At 36.3% G+C, this 21,925-nt stretch overlaps 1 pseudogene; it reads right to left on the reverse strand.

The window, feature by feature from the left end:
* Positions 1 to 1,285: 1,285 nt before the first annotated feature.
* Positions 1,286 to 21,925, reverse strand: part of LOC107719183 (protein shisa-9B-like) — a 36,034-nt pseudogene continuing 15,394 nt past the window's right edge.

Raw genomic sequence — 21,925 nt, forward strand, 5'->3', positions numbered from 1 at the left:
TTCATTGCTGAGCAAGTGACGTAATGCTAAATTTCTCCAAAGAACAAACTCATTTACTGTACATTTTGGATGCTCTGAGGGTAAAGAGGACTAAATTTTCAACAGATTTTTATTTTTGGTTGAACTATTCCTTTACCTTAAAGGTGAAGTGTGCAATTTCTGTGCCACTAGCAGCAGGTCAGTCTGTGACATTCAGATCCTCTAATGGTCAAACATCACTACACAGCAAAATCCCCAGAGTTAAATAAACTCTGCTCAGAGTACATATTGTCCCAATCTACAGAGTGTTAAAGTAACACTGAAGCCGAGTTAAAGTTAATGGGATAATTAAGCGATTAATTAAGTAATGATTGAGCATTAGTAAAGAAAACCCGCTGTTAACAGTGTTGAAGATGAACAACTACTGTTCATGCTTTTAAACATGAAAACTTACCACACAATCCTCAACAGTGGTAACTCGGCTTCACTGTTACTTCAACACTCAGTAGATTGGGACAATATGTACTCTGAGCAGAGTTGATTTAACTCTGGGGATTTTGCTGTGTATACAGATTTGCAAGCCAGAGTTCACCAAACTTAAAAACAGCAGAATACAAACACAAAATCTAGTGCGATCACCCCTTACATCTACTACATATTGTAAATACTGAGAATGAGTATCCTACTTATGAAATAAGAATGTGTGACACTGCAGAAAGCTGTACTACTAGATATGTAAATGTCTTTTTATTTTCACTATGAGTTAGCCTGCTAATTTGTCATCTCGATTTAGATGAGTAAATGATTTAGGTCAAAAACATTTTAGGGGTACTGAGATAAAGCCACTTGTTTCACAGCAATTAAAGTTTATGTGACCCACATTATTCACAGCCAGATACTTGGGATAATTTGAATGTGGATGACAAAACGCTCAGTATTCGAAATTGAATGCAGCCATTTGCCCTTATGCTAATTGAAATGGTTCGCATTATGATGCTAAAGACAAAAGAAACTACTGAATCAGTTTTCAATACCAAAAATACTAGGAATGCAACAATGGCAGTGTTGTAACAATCTTGTTCGGTATCAGAATTAACCATTCATTGTTATCATACCTAACATTGAAAAATAATGAATGTCTATCATTAACCCTACAGTACTTCCTTTGTCTAGAGTCTACAGTTGCACTAAAAGATAGGGCCATACAATATGTGAACACATCAGAGAAAAAATGGCGAAACAGAAGGGAAATGTGTATTTAAGAACACTGACAATCAACATTTTCTACTGAAGTATGACAGCCGTAAACAATAGATTTGTTTATATTTTATGCATCTTTGTTATTGAAGAAAACACCATGTGCTCACTGAAAAGCACAAGAGCTCTTAGATGAAGAGATCTTCTGTTGGAAAGGCACAAGCCCAGTGTTTGTCAGGATATAGCGTGTTACGTTGCTACAGGAGGTTTTTGGTGCACACGCTCTGGAAAGTCTCGAGTGTTGAGATGTGAAGAACTTGAGACACGATTGTCCTCACATCATCTTTATCTTCCAGATCGATGTTCTTTGATTATCCGAGGAAGCCTTTGACATTTCTCGTCCATTCTGTTATGTACAAGATTCTGAGAAAAACAGGATAGTGTTTCTTAAGCGACCTTCTCACAAGCTTTCAGGTTGTTGCGAAACATCATCTACAGTAGTACTTTTGATTGCATTGATTGTGTAGGGTTTGAATGTGTCCTCATCACTCTGACGGATGGCCTTGTGACGAACTCATCACTACAGGTCAGATTATTCGTTTGTGACGGAATGGACACAGAAAGAGTTCCACGTTTTCCCATTGAAGTGTCGCCAATGCACGCCTGTTCCATGCGCAGCCACTCAAAGACAAACAGCACACATACAGCCATGCAGATCTCGAGCCAGACCACTCGAGCAGGACAGGATCCTAATCCACACTTCTTCCTCCATCAGGCTTCCTTTATTATCCTCGTTCTCCGATCCACGCATCCACTCAGGCCCCGTTCACACGGTCACCTCAGTCTTGCTGTTGGTGACAAAGTACGGATGTGGCGGCAGGTAGTGCTGGCTGTGGGCGGATGTCAGCTCGTTCACTTGCTCCACGGTGGCGCTGTGCTTCTTGGGGGCGTACGTGTGCTGGCGGCCCAGCGTTTCTGTGGTCTCCCAGCCCTTCAGCATGCCGGGGTTGGCGATGGTGTTCGAGCCAAAAGCTAGCGGGTGGGAGCTGTGGACCTTGGTGCTTTTGGACTTGTGTCCGTTCTGCTTTTGGCAGGGCAGCTCGGGGCTGTAAGGGTTGGTGGGCTCCTGCTCCAGACTCACCGAGTGCATGGGAAGAGTACCTTTCGCTGCCAGGTCGGCTAGGTGCCGTCTGTTAGTGTAGAAGTTTTCGTTTGCTTTTTCAGCTGGAAAAGAGAGATAGAACAGCAAAAGTGAGGAAAATTCAATAACACTTCATTAGTCAGATGCAAAAAACAACCTGATTGCTGATTTGCGTTTTTTTTTCCTCCCCTCATAAGTACCAGATAATTACACATTTAATATATCAAGGGTTATCACTTGTTTTTCCCAAATGAGCTGTTTTTTTCTCTGAAAATACTTGACACAACCATTTCCTCCTACAGACAACTAAAAACGGGATGTTTCTGTAGAGAAACGGTTCACATTATGCCATTATTTATTGACCACCGTGTCACTAGTTATTTTTCGCATTTTTAAAAGATCTTCACACATACAAAATGTACACTTAGTTTCAAACGTTTGAGGTCTGTAAGAATTTTTTTTTTTAATAAATCAAATATTTTAAGCAATAGTTATTGATCAAAAGTGATCAATCAAGAGTCAAGACATTTATAATGTTGCAAAAGACTTCTGTAATGCTGTTCTTCTGAACTTTCTATTCATCAAATATTCCTGAAAATAATATATCACGGTTTCAGCAAAAATATTAATCAGCACAACTGTTTTCAGCATTGATATAATAATAAGAAGAAATGTTTCTTGAGCAGAAAATCAGCATATTAAAATGATTTCTGAAGGATCATGTGACACTGAAGACTGGAGTAATGATGCTGAAAATTCAGCTTTCACATTACAGGAATAAATTACATTTTAAAATATATTAAAATAGAAAACAGTTTTATTGTAATAATATTTCACAATATTACTGTATCTTGATCAAATAAATGCAGCCTTTGTGCATCAGCAGAAAACGTAGAGCATGAGTTTGATACTTTTGGAATTACATGAAGGTGAGTAAATAATAATTTAAAAAATAATTGTATTTGTTTCTTTGTTTTCTTTATTTGAACAAAATCAATATATTCATGAATCAAAAGTCAATATATATCTGCTTAAGAGTGCCTCACTTATTTATAAGATGAGCTTTTAAGTTGCCATTGTGAATGGCGACCAAAGTAGACTGTTTGGCGCTGTCAACATGCTAATGCTTCTTTTTGCCTAAGGTTTCTATTTGTTTCGAGAAAATGTATTTTTTGAATGCAAATTAGCCTGGATTGCTTCCATCATCAAATGGACAAATGCAGCTTTTTGCTCTACCAAAAGATGGTTTGGGATTTTATCTGTCGGCTGAAACCACTATTTTGAATCTGAAGTTATTGTGCACTTAAAAAAAAACATCTCACAGTCACTTTGCAACTGTTATTAGTGTAAATGTTATTTTTGACAATATGTGTTTACAGGCAACAAATCCAGCCGCATCAACATTGACATTCGAACAGCACCTAACAGCTTCCTTGCAAAAGAGTTATATTTTTTGCCGCATTATTTTCAACCAGTGCTAGTCGATCACTGACAGCGTGAAACACGACTTGCTAAGACCAGACCAGACAACCGAGTATAAACGACTCTAATGTGTTTTCAGACGGCGTCACTAATCATTTCTTTTTTGTGGTACAACATAACATCCATGCAATGTTGCTAAAGGAGTATCACCTTCCAACTTAGCCAGGCCTTAATTGGGACTGACTACACTCTGCTTGAAGTCCTCCTCATTTCAGCATGACATTTTAGACTTTTAATGAAATATCCTTCAGTTGACCTTTTTAAAAGCCTTGACACCCCAATGAGTCGCAGCAAACCGCACATCTAAAACCTCATACCAGGAGGCCAACCACAAAATAAGGCAGCCGGACGAGAGAAGAGCCGATCTCTTTCACTGACATCAATACGCTGAGATTAACGCACATCAGAGGAAGGTAGCGCACTGAACTCAGACGCTTTAGCTCCACGACCCATGTGGCTTGTCTCCTGGGCCTCTCTCTTACAAACTGTCCTTTTTTGTTTTCCCAGTGATCAGTCTGCACAGACAGCACTTCAGCGGATTAACAACTGAACAGTTTCATCCGTGGCTGAATGCCTCAGAGAATGACTGTCATCACACGTTGCTGTTTCGGCTGGTTGTTTGTCTGCTGTTTGCTAACTGTCATCTCACTGAAGTCTTTTGATAGGCTTCACTCTGATGCCAGACTAACTGATGTGAAGAGTAACAAGTGACTATGTTACTACCCAATGTTACCACTGTAAAACACAACTTAAATAATTAAATTAATTAAAATAAAATAATCCTTATAGAATCCTTCTGACATTATTTATTTATTTAAATTATATTATCTATTTATAATTATTCCATTACTGATTACAAACTACTTCACAAAAATTGTAATCTAATAGATTACACATTTTAGGTAATGTATTCTGAATTATTTTTATTTACTTATAGACTACTTTTGGTCTAACATGTTTATCATATAGTTATGGATAGGAATATTTGTGCCATGTTGATATAAAAAAAGAGAAAATATATTTTGTCCTTTATTATCAACAATATCAGGTGCATTAAACATCAGGATTTTTCCAAACTGGGATTTGTTAAGGAACTGCAGGGGGGCTGTGAGGTAATTAAATCATAAAAGCTAATTCATTAAAATCGAATTCATTAAATAATAAAAAAATTAAAATTTATAAAAGCAATACTTGAACACTAAAACTAGAAATACTTTCTTTGCTCGTAACCATTAACCAACATCAGAGAATTTATTGAAATATTCATATCAAATAAAAAACTTCAAGTACACATTTTAGATCAAAATGATGTGACTAGCATGTAATCATCTAATCCATAAAAAGTAACTGCAATCTGATTATAAGAATTTTAAAATGTAATATAATCTTCTGATACTTCAGTGACTGGGAAAGACAAATGAGAGATTTCACCGAAACATTTTTGGTTTACCAACATTACAATTCATAACCCTACATCATACTGTAATACATAATGTCTGATTCTGTGTCTGTTGTTATGCTGGTTTGCAGCTCTCCTGACATCAAAATCTGAATATATAATTTCTTATCAATTAATTAAGCTCAGTGTTTGCAAAAAATGAAGGACTGTGACCATGCATTAGGAAAACATGCTGTAACTGTGCAAATGCCCCTAAAACATTTAAGTCAAGACCAGACCAACATGAGACCATCTAAGAGCCACAACATGGCCTGCCAGTACAACAAAAACATCTCAGGTCAAGACCACATGATTAGGAACTCTAGCAGAAAGTAATCACACTGAAGAGTTTCAAATATTATTTTCTTAATAATGAGCACGATCAACATATATAAATAACATCCACATACAAGCACATTTAAGCATGGCCGTCTTACCCACAGCCTTGAGCGAAGCGTACTTGTTGAACTCATTTCCAGGTTGAGATGGTTCATAGGGGTGCGCTACAGGTACTTGTCCAAGGGCAGGATATTGTGTCATAGCCTGCATCATAGATGAGCCAGGTCCCACACTGTTTATTTGAGCACCCTCTAAAGCAAAGAGACAGAAACAGAAACAAACAGACATGAGATGTAAAGTTTTTCCAGAAATGTTTTCATTCTAAAACAAAAGCGATGCTTCCAGAGGCATCATGTACCTACCTACCTTTGTTCATTCATTTATTCATTTAATTGTATTTATTCATTTATTTATTTTAAGTCAAATCAGTGTCAGTCCTGGCTCATCTGGTACGCAGAATGACAAGAAGAAAGGAGAAAAAAATACTCTTCACAACATTGCAGTTTTTATATATATATATATATATATATATTAGAGCAGGAAGTGTTAGTCCGGTAGTACAGAAATAGAAATGAACAACAGAAATGAGAGGTAAATCCCATTTTTTTTTTCATTCTAAAATAAAAGTGATGCTTCTAGTGACGTCATGCAGTCACTGACTTATTTATTTATTTATTTACTCATATATTTGAAAGGCAAATCCAGACCTAATTTAATTACACATATATTTTTGTATGTATATTAAATACATTTTATAAATGAAACAAAAGTGCAAGTTTGCAAGTTTGGAGAAACTCAATTGTACAGAATTAGAACGACAATCCAAGTGGGTGATTTCTTTTCTTTTACCTACAATAACCATACAACTTCATTATTAAAAATCCACTTGAGGGGGCACATGCATCTGAATGACTATGACGCTTCTGGGTACTACTTATCTTTTGTGGGCGAGCATTATTCAGGAAGGCTAAACATTGTATCAGAATCTGTTGTTCTACATTAACACCCTCAGAAGTCTTTCTCAGCGCGTTCTCTTTTGTTTAAGCACATAGCAGTTGGGATACCTCCCATCAGAGTCAGCTAAATTGACATTTAACAATATCTTAAACTGCTTGAGGCCTGTTTCATCGACCCATCAACACAACTTGTGAGTTTTCTCTTTGGTGATTCACTCTATCCCCCCAGGAAGCAGATCATTAGTCATGGATTTCTGGAGCTCCAGCCAGGCTCTCCTGTGCTACTAATCGAATCCGTTTGAACTGCTAATGTCAAAACATGTTAATGCCAAAAGCACTGGCAAGCGATGGTCACAATGGAAAATTAATTGTTTTTTCACAAGTTTTCACACTTGATTACAGCAAAGACTTTAATATTGAGGGTCGCAGATGGTGTAAATCGTAAATGCTATTCTAGAGATTGCATTAGTCGACATCTGGCCAGCTGAAGGGGGGCACAGGAGCATGGCAAATTGACTGGCCTTCTGCCGGCTGGCATGAGGAGCCAACCAGATGTTGTGGGTATTTTTTCTAACCACTCTGATGAATCGCATGAGAGCACCGGAGAGCAACTGGGAAACAATAAACCAACATACTAGCTGTAACAGACACCAGTCGACTACTTCTTCCGCTGTGAATTACGCACAAAATGAGTGCTGTATGCATTTACGATGGAAAGCGTGTTTTGTGGCACTGTGCTACAGTGCAATAGTGCTGCCTGATCTTTTTCTGCTCTTCATTTGTGTTTTAGTTGTTGAACTCTCCTTGACCTGTTGTTGTCTTGGAAACCTCTTCTATTTCTTCTAGCTGGATGGCTGTTTGCTACAAGATTCTACCGTCTGTATCACAGGACTGAAGGGCTCTTCGCTTAACACACAATTCAGACACTAGTGGGCTAAAGCCAAATACACCAAACAGAAACATTTGTTTTTGTTCTATTTCAGGTTTCTCTCAGACTATGGTACAGTTGACACTTGGCATCCATTGTTTTATTTTATTTTTTTGGTTTTAGAGGAAAGTCAACAGAGGAACAGCCATTTACATTCACATTTACAAATACTGCCGTTCAAAAGTTTAAGTTTGGTAAAATGTTTTTTTAAAGACGTCTCTCTTTCTCATCAAGGCTGGATTTATTTGATCAAAAATACAGTAAAAACGGCAATCAGTTAAATTTGTTGTGTCCATGATGAATAAAAGCCTTAATTTATTAAAGCAATAAGCCCCAAGAAGCTGTGGTTTACAGTGAATTTATAACAGCTAAGGGCATTGTTAGGCACGATGCAAAGCGGAGTGCCTAAAACCCCCTTAGCTGTTATAAATTCACTGTAAACCACGGTTTGACGAGGCTTATTGCTTTTATAAAACGGTTATTCCATATACGTAGTACAGTTTCACAAAATAAAACAGAGCAAATAAAGTGTGATGATATAAATAAAAACAGTATTCTTCCACCAAACAATGTAGTTCCTCAGAAACGCAACAAAGTGGTTGCCAAGCAACACGCAAACGTAAACAAAGGTGTGTTTGTAGAGTAATTTACAACAGCTTCGAACATGGCTCAGCCAATCAGAATCAAGGACCGGAACTATCCGCTTTATAATTAATAATCTTACTGACCCCAAACTTTTGAACGGTAAATTCTCTGAAACCAAATGTCTCAGCAAAATTGTACTTTTACACCAGCTTCTTTACACCTAAAGGGTGCATATTAATACCTTTTAAGGTAATAATATGTACCTTTATGGTACTATTATGAACCCTTTAGGGGTAAAAAAGTACAAAGGTGTCCATTTGAAAGTAGTACTGCCCAGTGACAAGCTGTTGTACCCCTAAAGGTATCATTTTTTTCTGAGAGTGTAGTGTATTTTGCAGAGGTTTTCATCCAACGCAACTTACATTCTATTCAAGGTATACATTTTATAATTTCATGCATTCCCTGGGAATCAAACCCATGACCTTGGCATTTATAATGCTTCCCTGTTTGAGCTACTGCAATGGGATGTGACTCTGTGTCAGATGAGTGCGACAGCTTTTATACGCTGCAAGCACCAGGTTTGAGAGTCCAGTGTAAACACTTTACCTTTCTCAAAAGTAAAACTAAGCAGAAATGAATAGCTTCCTCACAATACTGATGTTTGTGTTAGGTTAGATAAGGGATATCAATGATACTAGTTCTCATTTCAGAGGCCTTAGAGGACATGAAAACCTACTGGTTTTAGAAATATACATCACATTAAATATAGGATGTAACAAAAATGGTCTACAGGAAGTCTATATATCAAATATATAGAGAGAGAAAATTAACCACATTATGTCTACCTGTTCAGTTCATGAACCCGATACTAACATGATTCAGATGTGCTACATAAAAGACTCATTTAATATGTGCAGTATGGTGGTCCAAGACTAAGATTGGGAAACATTGAACTAGATGGATCTAGATCATACGTGTGCCACTGATAAACAGGATCTTTCTGTACCAGAACTATAAGCAACAGTGAGTTGTTATATACCACCGCTGATCATATGAAGGCAGCCAGAATACATTTCTTGTGAAATCTAAATTAAATTAGTTAATTAAGTCCCTTCGATATGTTGCAGAATATATAATGGCATTTCTTCTTCACTACTATCAACCCTGTGTGTTTTTTAGATGTCTTTTATGAACTTATGTTTTTTTTTTAACAATTCAGACTTTTTCATATAAATTTATATATATATCTAAAAATTTAAATTTATATATCTCATAATTCTGTTTTTTGTTTCTGCCATGGAATAAAAAATAAAAAAGGTAATTGTGAATTTTTATCTCACAATTCTGATTTTGTTCTCAGAATTCATGGGGAAAAGTCAAAATTGTAAAATATAAACTCAGAATTGCGAGAAAAAGGCAAAATTGTTAGATAAAATTACGCAATTATTATTATTATTATTATTTTTATCCCATGGCAGAAACAAGCTTCCACACTATAGTGATAATTAGAAACCGTGTACATCAAATCCTTTTTTAATTCATATAATCAATCATCATCATTTGGAAATGTTGCTCATAAAGGAAATGACTGTAAGTATAAAGGAAATAATTTCAGACAATTAGACTAGACAATTTGACAGTTCAGACTCCAGGCTCCCAAACATGAAGATCCCATAAATGCATCAGTTAATATGCTTATAAACCAGGTGTGCAGAATATCTAATTAAATGAGGAAATTAATTATCCTGTGATCCATAATCTCTTAGGCAGTAAGATTAATTCCAGTTCTATAATCAAAAGAGGGGATGAAAATAAGTCATTATGCAGTGGAACTGTAATAAAGGCAGGGTAAAATGTCCTGTCGTAGAAAATGAAATGCCTGTCCTGGGGTTCCTGAATGATTATTAAGTGTCTCCAGAATCAATCTTTCAAACGCGGAGCTCAACCTAACGCAACCTTATCTTCACACCTAACTTCTGAAATGCTGTTTCTGTGGACTCTGTCCTGAGTTTCTAACTCGATTGTGGCATCCATTGGGTCTGATAGTGCAGCTGTAGGCATGGTGGCAGGTAATGGTTTTTCATATCCACTGACAGTGACAAATTTTCTTTTTGACATGGTCATTAGTCAAACGGAGTATGATACTACCTCCTGGTTATTAGTATTGATGCAAAGAGACACTTGTGGCATTATACAAAACACAATGCTGATTTACAATTGATTCACTTTATTACCATTAACCCTGAGATGCGTGCTTCATATTTGGCCTAGGGCTGGGCGATATGCCTATAAATAGTGTTATTTTTCTCTTTATCATTTGATATCAACATTTATTAAAATGTTCATTTAATGGGGAAGGAAATGCATTCTGCATGTTTGTTAGGCCTTAAAAATGAATGTAAACAAAACTGAAGAACTGACAAAAATGTATAGCTTGAATACAACATGTCACTTTGAATAAAAGTGTTTGCTAAATGCATAAATGCCTTTTAATTTAGGGTCCCATGAACTATGTGTTATAGTTTCAGAGAATTCTGCGTTTTATGACTTCTGTGACAAATGGGAACTCATAACCAAGGGTGAACTGGATCCAAATTCATCAGAAAAATAAAAAATGTAATAAAGAAAAATCCAAAACCACACAAGAAAACTGAACAAAAACAGAATGCAAACAAAGATCAGAACTGAGACCGCCATCTAAATACTAGAGACAACAACCAAGAGTTAAAGTACAAAGAAAAACATGGGCTATTTATGCAGGGGAAACTAAGGAATAGCAGAATACAACCAAATAATTAATCAACAGAGAAACTACAACTAGGAAAGCAAATAGGAAGCAACATTTCAACATGAATGTCCAAAAACAAGACACAGAACATGGAATATGACAATTTAATATAAGATTATCATGTGTCTAATACAATTAATTCATTTAAAAAAACTTAATAATTGAATCAAACTTTTAAAATGTAATGAAATTAGTAGTAGTAGTAGTAGTAGTAGTAATATTTTGATAAGAACATTTAAATATACAGTTGTATAGTACTACATAACAGTAACATATTTCTTTTAGTGAAGACCTTTGAAATTCTGCGTATATCTGATGATTTTATCTGATAAATTTTATTAAATGAAATGGTGAAATTCTGGTGAAGCAGATCTGAAGATGAACTTTATGCATTCATGATCTCATATAGTGAAAACTGACAACATGACAAGCGTCACACCGCCTTCTTCAGTATGTGCAGATGAAACTGCGTCACTCATTCACATAGAGACATGAAGAACATGCAGACTTTTTAGAAACACAATGTACCTGATTATGTGTTCTGATTATATTATGTACCCGATGAAATGTCTATTATCAATACTGTGTATTTTTTTCTAATAAATATCTATACTAATTTATTGCTCTGCCATAATTAGGCCTCATGCCTTTTACAGGACAGACAAGTCTGTTCTCCACAAAATGTTTTTATACTGTATCCACCCAAATGAGGGACCAGGCAATTGTGAAAAATGATCCACTGTCCTTGTGGCATCCTGAAGCAAGCCTACTCATTACTGGATTGGTGTCTGCATGGCAACGCTACAAAGAAGGCCAAAGATACTAAAGTTTCATCTCTACAGATGAGGCTAGTTTTCCCTAACCCATGTGCCGTCTGTTGCGTCTTCTCATGGCGTGTGATTGTTCTGTATGGACAGTGAGCCAATCCAATTATCTGAAAAAATGGGATGGATTGTGGGGTACAAATAATAGAGATCATCTCCTTTCCACTATCCGGTGCATTTCATTAAAGGGGTCATATGATGCGATTTAAATTTTTCCTTTCTCTTTGGAGTGTTACAAGCTCTTGGTGCATAAAGAAGAACTGTAAAGTTGCAAAGTCTAAAGTCTCAAATCCAAAGAGATATTCTTTATAAAAGTTAAGAGCCAACCAAAATAATGTTCTTTTTAGCAACGTCATATGACCCCTTTAAATATGTGTTTTAGACACAGGAGGGAATTATTTATTTACCACAGTGAATATGTGATGTTAAAAACTGTCTCTAGGATTCTTACATGCTGCATATTGGATAAACACACTGCTAATCAATGCTTGGAAATACATAAATACTAGTGTGAAGAAACAATCATCCCATGCAAAGATGATGAAACTCACTTCAATCAATATATTTGTCTTCTGGTTTTCAGGAAAAATATGTGAACATTCTTAAAGAAATTTCTTATTTCTACCCAACTCAAAATGTCTTGAATTTATTTTAAGAACGTCTTAATATTTTACTATAAAACAAAACAAAACTGCTGCTAAAAGGGATAGTTCACCCAAAAATATCAATTCTGTCATTATTTTCTCACTCTCATGTCTTTCTAAACTTGTATGACTTCTGTGGAACATAAAAGAGATATTTTCAAGAATGTTGGTTACCAAGCAGTTTTGCTGAGCATTGACCTCACATAAAAAAACCAGACATTTTTCTAAATATCTTATTTTATGTTCCACAGAAGAAAGAAAGTCAGTTATGTTATGTTTCAGGTGATTGGCTCAAAAATACATTTAGAAACACTCATGACCAAAGCTATCATTTGCCATGAAGATGAATGATAATGTGGATCACTTCCTCCAGGTAGACCTCCTTGGCTGGTCAGGGGATAAATAGCAGACAAAGCTGCTTGTATTTGGATAAAAATAGATTTCAAGTGACAAAACTATAAATGCTGGAGTGACAGAAATTGCTGTAATTTGTGAGCAGTTCAGAGAGAGAGAGAGAGAGAGAAAGCGAGTGGCCGTTTATCTGGGAGGAGATGTCAGCTATGCGTGAGATGTCACCCAGCTTTGGGTTCTCATCATTTCGCTCTGCCAGAATGCCTGATTGGAATTTAGCCCATTTTTTGAAGAGACCAACTTAATGAATGTGCCAGTTTTAGTTACGTTACATGCACAGTTCGATTCCCTCCTGGACTGTGATTCAGAAACCTTATCTAACGCAGCTAATAAATGACGGAGGTCAGCTTTGGGAGGAAAAAAATGCATGAGACATTTTCGTCAATACCTAATAGAAAAACATGCTTCGGTGCATATAGCAATAAGAGATATATTGCCCTAAGGAGATGTGTTAGTGCTGAATTTTTCATGAAGAAAGCAATAATCAATACACCTGCATTTTCCAATAAATAATACATTTAAAATTACCAAAAACTCTTTAGATCACAGGTTTCTGGACATAATAAATTATTCATCATTTCAACTGCGCACATAAATTCAGATTCTTAAATAAAGTCATAAGTTTGTTTGTGTTTATAATCAGCATACTTTGTGAATTTATGGCATATTTTAATTCCTTCTTTAATTTTGCATCTGGAATGTACTTGAAGTGCATTACACAGCACACACAGGAGGGTTCGTGTACAGAGAGACCAAAAGTAAAAGTTAAACAACATCAAAAGAACTTTTTTTTTAAAACATCCAGCTCCAGTATTTGTGGTATTAAGTTTTAGTTTGAAGGAGCCCACTTAATGCTGTATCTCAATTATATAAAGAGATAATGAATACAGAAATTGGGCTAATTACACCCTTATTTCCCACTGGTCAAAAACAGATATCAGTGCCAAGCTAATTACTTTAGAGAGGGGCATGAAATTACATGTTGTGTCTGATAAAAACCGTCTTAACTAAAGGGTGCAGGGTGTGAAGAGAACACATTTGACATATAAGAAATGTCCTCACTGTAGCTAAAAGACACAAATAATTTAGATTCTTAGCTCAAACCTTTTTAATGGAGACATTAACAAAATGTTATCAATGATATCAATGGGCTAGTTTGATGAAAATGGGCTTTTGTGTCCTTTTTTTTTATTTCCAGATTTCCATTTGTTTCATAATGGCATGAAAAGGCAAAATTCTCCTTCACGTGGTTTGTAACTACATGAGGGTGAGTAAATGATGACTGAATTTTCATTTTTCATTGAACTATCCCTTTAAAGCAGAAGGACACAAAAGTATTCCAGAAAAAAGAGACATGCTCAAATGAGTCAAAGTGAGTCAAAAACAGACACAGATAGTCTGCAAGGCCTCATTAAAAATGCAGTAGAGTATTTTGGGATCTAAACACAATAGTGGCATGGGAAGGGCACAGACATTGTCACACAAAGATAACTTTGGAACCGGCCTGAAAAGTGGAACAGAAATAATGGATTTATCATCTGCAGAACATTCCATGAGCCTTTAATATAGGAAAGCATGTGGATATCCTGTGTATGTATTGGAAATGTAAAAGGCTGGCTGGTGTCTGTTCTGTGGTTCCTCTAATTTCAGGTGTGTTATGACCTTCAGTCTCTCCTGTTACAGATGACGGACTAACTGTCAAATGTCTGCAAAATATGTAAAAAAGTTATTCAAAACACCCTCGGACCTACTCCTTGCTAATGACACAAAGAAATTATCATTATCAATCACTAATGGCCATGGATAAAGACCATATATGTTTTTTCACGTAGGCTGACAAAAGCTAGCCAAAACTAGGAAAACAAAGCCTGAAAAATAATTTCACTTTTATATTATCAGAATATGAATTATATAGGACTTACTCATCGTAACAACTTGCTGGAAAATCCTCAGCTGGATCAATTCTCTCCTCAAAATACAACCGTTCGTCGTCGGAGTCGCAATCTTCTTCTGAGGAAACGGTAAATTCTTCATCACTGTCCAAAATCAACTCCAGAGCTTCCTCGCCTGAATAGCGTGCCATCTTCCAAACGCGTAGAAAAGTCAAAGAAAGAAACTGTGGAAACTTGATCTTTTTTATCGCATTGCCCGGGGGGCGTGTGCCTCGTAGGTGAATCACCGAACTATTCTCCCTGTGAATAGCGTGTGGGCGTGTCCCGCCTCAGGTCATTATCAGATAATGAAGTGAGACGGAGAAACTGTACCTGTCCTTGGTTTCATATTGATTACATAAACTGAGAATATTTGTTTTCGTTTTGACTTGCTTCATTTAAAAGTAGACATCTCAAGCTTTCCATAGATATAATTCTCATGTCTCTATGTCAAGTCTTCGCTGAGTTTTGGTTTATTTTACTGACGCGTTTTAGAGGGATATTCGCGGAGACTGAGAAAGCTGAACGCACACCCTGTTTATTTTCTTTATTTAACAAAAACGCAACGTTTTGTTGTTATTGTGAGTGTACATAAATAAAAGTAGACCCTTTACAGATTCGAATGGTGTATTACTCTTATGTGTACAAACAAAAATGAACGAGCATTTTAAGTTTTTTATTTTCATGTCAAAACAAGACAAAGTGCTGCTTAAATGGATAGCTCTGCCAAAAATGAAAAGCCATTTACTCACCCACATGTCATTCCAAACCTGTTAGACTTAGTACTTTATTCTGTGAAACACAGAAGAAGATATTTTGAAGAATGTTGGTAGCCAGACAGTTTTGGTGACCATTGACTTCCATTGTATGGGCAAAGAAAACACTGAGACATTTCCCAAAATATCTTCTTTTATGTTTCACTTCAGAAGGAAAGCCATACAGGTTTGTAATTTTCTGGCTGCTGAACAGTGAAAATGTGGTTCAATCTTCACCACCACTACATCACAATGAAGGCTTTGTGCACCTACACTGTGTTGTTGGGGCTTTTTTAAATGCCCTGTAGTCATTTCTGTCATGCATGTATACCCTTTCCATTCCTTGTTTGGTATTTTTTAGCAGCTTAGCATGTGATTCAACAGCAAAATGGCAGTAGAAAACAGGACAAGCTCTGACTTATTTTGATTTCTTTCTGATCTGCCATTACATGACTCATTACACACTCCACACAACTCCACACGTGGGCAGCCATCTTAAATTTGGAAACCCACGTCTGCATATTCATCTCTCTCCAGGAAATTTGGATGTTGTGCTTTCAGTGGCCCATTGGTTTGACAAGTATGCCACATATGGACATGGACCCTAGTATGCCTCAAAGACTCAATGCATGGATCTGTGGACATTTCACCACACTCTCAAAAATAAAGGTTCTTTATTGGCATCGAAGGTTCCATGAAGAACTTTTAACATCCATGGAACCCTTCCATTATACAAATGGTTCTTTACAGTGAAAAAAACATGTTCTTTAGATTTTTTTTCTAAATGTTCTACACTAAGTAAAAAATGGTTCTTTTAAGAACTGTTCACTGAAAGCTTCTTTGAGGAACCAAAAATGCTCCTTCTATGGCATTGTTGCAACCCTTTTATTTTTAATAGTGCACATCATCAGACATTTCATATAATAAACAAAGACCACATGTCTTATTTTGTTTTTCATATAACTAAGAAAAACTTTAGATGACACTATTTCCTAAAGCTTTAGTGTACTCTCTCACTGATTAAGTGAAGAAAGCTTCCCTGCTTTGTGTCTGACAGGCTGACGAGACCTCAAACCCTAGCCTTACAAGCCTCAAGTTGTTTTTATTTGGTTTTCATCGCCAGTACTGTGCTCTGTTCAGAGAAAGACATGCCAGTAAACAGGGTAAATAATAGAGTATTTGGTGAATATCAATAAGACTGTGAGCATATCTTCTGCAACTCTTTGGTAATCTTGCCTTGTGGCGGCCTAGTAGACATACATGTTTCATCTTCTGGCACTCCTTGAAATGTCAGCCTGTCTCTTGCCTTTTTTCATGGCCCTCTTCAACATTTTGGTGATTTCCAGCAGAACAGTGTGTCTATTGCAGAGGCCTTGTGGAAATAAACTTAACTTTCTGTTGTGGCTTAGAAGAGGAGTTGACATGTTAAAGTCTCAGGGCACAATTATTGTAAACAATCAGTATTTCCTAAATAATTTTACAAACAAATGTGATTTTCAAATTCAATTTCTGTTGGATTCTGCCTGTACTGTATCATTAGTATGGTACCGCCTCATGTGGTTATTATCCATAAATATTCAATGCCCGTCCTTAAATTCAATAAATATTAATGGACAGCGATCGGCACAGCATTACCCATTACCCACCTTCAAATATTCCCATAGTTATTAGTACTACTGTTTGCTCCTCCGCAGCAAATGGCTTCACTTTGTACCGATGCAGCCTTGAGAGACAGACAGACCAGGATTGGAAAAATGGGTAACAGCAGAAACATGTTATTTGATTTTCAATGAGCCACGCCACAGTGGCCAGAGGGCATAACATGGGAATACAAAATGTATGCTACATGAAACTAATGGAGCAATCAAAATACCCTGAAAATACTAAAACAACTGCCTTGTAGATTTAGACAAGAGTTTACAGTTTATTTGTTTACAGATGCTACTTGTTTTGATATTTTGCATCAAATTGCATCGAACATTCAATGTGGATTGAGTGTTCAAATGCTTTTGGGGCCACATCATTGACATGTTTCACTAAAAACATTTGAACTCACAGTTAAATGTTTTTATTATTATTATTATTATTATTAATGAGGATAAAATGCATAATACATTTGTAAATCCAGTGTTTTGTTTGGAGGGAAGGCCATTAAAAGGCATTTTTGTGTATGCTATTTCAGTGAAAACCCCTATGCTTTAAAGGCTGGTTTATAAATCTCCATCTGGCTTAAAGAAAAAGTTGACCCAAAAATGAAAATTTGCAGAAAATGTACTCACCCCAGGCCATCCAAGATGCAGATGAGTTTGTTTCTTTATCGAAACAGATTTGTGTAAATGCAGCATTACATCATTGCTCACCAATGGATCCTCTGCAGTGAATGGGTGCCGTCAGAATGAGAGACTGAACAGCTTATAAAAACATCACAATAATTGACAAGTAATCCAGACAACCCCAGTCCATCAGTTAACATCTTGTGAAGCAAAAAGCTGCATGTTTGAAACAAATAATCCATGATCCATAATGAGTCTTCCACCGGTGAAAAAGTCAACTTTTGAAGTTAAAAACGTCTTAATAATAGATTTGTTTCTTACAAACATGCAGATTTTCACTTAATAAGATGTTAATTGATGGACTGGAGTAGTCTTGATTACTTGTGGATTATAATTATGTTTTTATCAGATGTTTTTATCAGATGTTTGTTCGCTCAATCTGACGGCGCCCATTCACTGCAGAGGATGCATTGATGAACAAGTGATGTAATGCTAAATTTCTCCAAATCTGTTCTGGTGAAGAAACTAACTCCTCTACATCTTGGATGATATCAGGGACAGAAAAAATTGAGGCCTTTTTTTGAGAGGGGGGTTGGGTGAACTATCACATTCACTGTTGTTCTACATATTGACATGGTGCGAAACATTTCCCCTTACCATCTCAAGCCAGTCTGCGAGGTAGACTGCTAGGTAAACATTTAGTGAGGCAATGATAAAAGAATGCAGATAGCATAACTAAACATAGGCAGAGGGTGTGTAAGGCTTAGCCTTCCCCTGGCCACAGGGTCTTGGGGCAAAAATGCCACTAAATTGGACAAAAATGCCACTGCACAAACAAATTAAATCTATTACATCTGTTGCTAACAAAGTGTAAATGAATAGAAAGTGTCGACTGCGCATTAAATTAAAATTTGCTCACTGTATTTCATTTTAGGCGTTTTTATAGTGTTGTGCATTATAACCAATCACACACGATTTTGTTGAGCTTAGGAATGCAATGGCCAATCAGAGGCGTTCAGATGAGTCATCGCTGAAACTCATCAGCTTTGTTGAATGCGCGCACGTTCGATGACTGAATTCGGTGAATTCTCTCATCATAAACAACAAAGCGCAGATGCACGTACAAAGTAAGGGATTCATTTCGCAGTGTAGACAGCTTCAGTGATTATAACAATAGTTTTGTTTTTTTGAGAGTGCGATAGATCAAAGTTAGTGATAATGTGATTTCTGTACATAATTTATTCGCCGTTTGAATAACCGTGGGAAGGAAACGTTATATAATTAATCAATTTCTAATGGTTTAATTAAATTGTAATCACATTAAATACAAATTAAGTCCCATTAAACATATTTTATTAGCCTACATGACACCCGTGTCTGGTTCTTGCCTAAAAAGACAGGTTTATGATGTTTGTAGTTAATAGATTTGGTTGCTTTTAGCCTTACCCTGGAGTTGGTTCACCCTCCGCCTATCCAACTAAACAATATCAACACAATTCCTAATGGTTGTGTTTTTCTGTTTATTTCATAAGGGAGTAAAATGGTTCAGTGTTGTAACCACATTCAACCTGAAAAAGATAGATTGAAAAAAAGTTCAAAATCAGCATACATTAATAAACTCTTCAGTTTATCTGATCTGAACTGCCTCACTCCCTAAATGCTAAACATAGTAATAACCTGATTTTTTTTTCTCTCTCTCAGTAAATGCTTCAAACACTCGGTCCAGAAACTCTGGGAGATGAAATGCCCTCCAGACTAAATTCTGCCACTGAAGAATGTAGACCAATAAAAAAAGTGAGGTGGACCCATTTCTTACAGCGGTGCCATAAAATCCAGATTGGACTGACCCACTTCAGGAGTGTACATCACCACTGGGCTTACATTTTGACTGAGAGGAAGTGGTCTGACAGCCACTCAATGACATGGTTTTTAAGTTGAGAGGAAATACTTCTCCCCCGCTTGACCACCTGCGGTAAAAAGAGGCCACACTACCGTAAGTGCTCCTGTTGCGGTGGGAGGCTTGTGCCATGGACAAGTGATTGGAACAGGGAGTAGCACTCATGTGCCACACAGTCACCTGTCAGTCGTCCTGCACGCCAGGGGGAAGGTATGTTGACACCTTTGCACCTGCACTGTAAACCCGAACAGTACTACTAACTAAAGATTAAGAACACTGCAATTAAAGTCTGTTAAATCGTTGATGCAACTTATAACAATTACATTTTCTGAACGAGGAATTTTGTTTTATTTTTGTGTGGCTCAACAGTTTTGAGTAAACTCTTCTATTTAAATTATTATTTTTAAGTTTACTGAGTGACGTAAAGTGACGAATCTGAAATAGAGTGGGGGAACTATGACATCAGAACCAGGAAGTGTAATTCGCCGCGGGTTCCTTTGAGATTTTCCGGGTTTTTTAATGGGGTTTTTCAATTTATGAATAAAATAAAGCCTGTGGTAAACATAACTTGACGATACTTCTACGTTTTGTTCTACAATGTAAACTGCACACACTCACAGTCTAAACCTTCTTATCTAGCTACTTATCTAAAACATAAGTTTCCAAAAATGAACATAACTGCTTCAAAATTTGTATTTTGGGTATGGATGTGTGTAATTTACTTTGTACAACAAAACATAAAAGTATCGTCAAGTTATGTTTACCACAGGCTTTATTGTAATTGAAAAACCCCATTATAAAGCCCCATAGGAAAATCTAGAAGGAACCCACGGTGAATTACTCTTCAGGGTTCTGACGTTATAGTTCCCCCACTCTATTGGCAGTAAATATAAATGTCTACTTTTATTCTCTGAAGTTAAAGTTAAAGTTTTACCCTCTGTGCTTATTCCAGGAGGAATTGGGCGAGCCAGACATCACTGACACAAACACTTCTCCAGCTGGTTTTGTTATCATGGACAACGAAACCACTACAAGTCCTGCAAGCACTGCAGTTGTGATGAGATGATCTTCCAGTGTTTGACATTCAGAAATACAGTTCATGCGGTTTAAAAAAGGCTGAATAAAAAATCCTAAATTGTATTGTGCGTGTGGTTTTTATGCATAAGTGTATTTTTTGAGTTAGTATTTGTATTTAATAAAGCACCACTGCATCAAAATAATTGGTAAATGAAAAACATTACGTATGATAAACAATAATTTTAAGTACACTGCACTTAAACATTAAGCAAAAACAAATTTAAGCTTTTTAGTTTTACTTAATTGCTATTTATAATTAATGTTAACTTAAAAAATTTGAGTTGCTTAATTACATTTTTTGAAGTAATCGGTGTCCACAAAAATGGAGTATTCTGAACTTATCGGGTTTTACAGTGTGGAGAAATGCTTGAATAAAAGCACAGCCAGACCATAATGTACAAAGAGCTCTTATTTGTATTGCTTTATATAACATCACGTTACTTTAATTGTTTGGAGTCAGTGTAATCGTTGTGAAATTGGGCTATTTGAAATGACATTCTTTGAAATGCCATTTCTTAAGATGCTATTTTTTCTGATGATGCTGTCTTGTTTACAGACAAAGTCTGCATTGATTTAGACTTCGAATGTCCTTCTGTCATTCTAACTGTGCTGTTCAAACACAAAGTGAAGAATGATTTTCATGCTGTTTATGACGGCTCTGCACTTGCATAACAATAACAGCTCTCATAGGGTGCCATTATGCTACCAGAATACATTTGGACAAGTACTGGAAGCTATAGAACATGTACAAACCAACAATTCACATTTGAAAAACACTGCAAAATATTATGCTTACAACTACAGCTGTTCAATATATGACTATAAACTCTCTCTCTCTCTCATCTATATGATTTTTTTCCCTTACAAACTATTCTCAGCATACAAACTATTCTCAGAAAAAATATATCATAATTTTAAAGGTTTTGCTAAGATTAATATGACTTAAAAATGTTATATAAGAACTTATTTTCCTCTGAAGTACACTTACAATGTACACTAATTATGTTTTGTAGAATTTAGCTTTTCATGATCACCCTCCCTTTTATCTTTATAAATAAACCAACCCAGTCTCATAAAAATACGTACCTCTGGGTACTTTTCTGCAACACCGTTTTTACGTACCTTACTGCACGTTTCGCCGCAGTTTCAAAGAGAAATGTCCACTGAGTGGCGCTAAAACACGGGTTGAATACGTCAACCCTGGCACGTTTTTATTACGTTGATATAGGTACGTATTGCTGTGTTCTTATTACGTTGCTTCCGGTATGTATTGCGGCGAT

The sequence above is a fragment of the Sinocyclocheilus rhinocerous genome, unplaced genomic scaffold (assembly GCF_001515625.1).
Source record: "Sinocyclocheilus rhinocerous isolate Xijiao unplaced genomic scaffold, SAMN03320098_v1.1 scaffold2982, whole genome shotgun sequence".
NCBI classification, from domain to species: Eukaryota; Metazoa; Chordata; class Actinopteri; order Cypriniformes; family Cyprinidae; genus Sinocyclocheilus; species Sinocyclocheilus rhinocerous.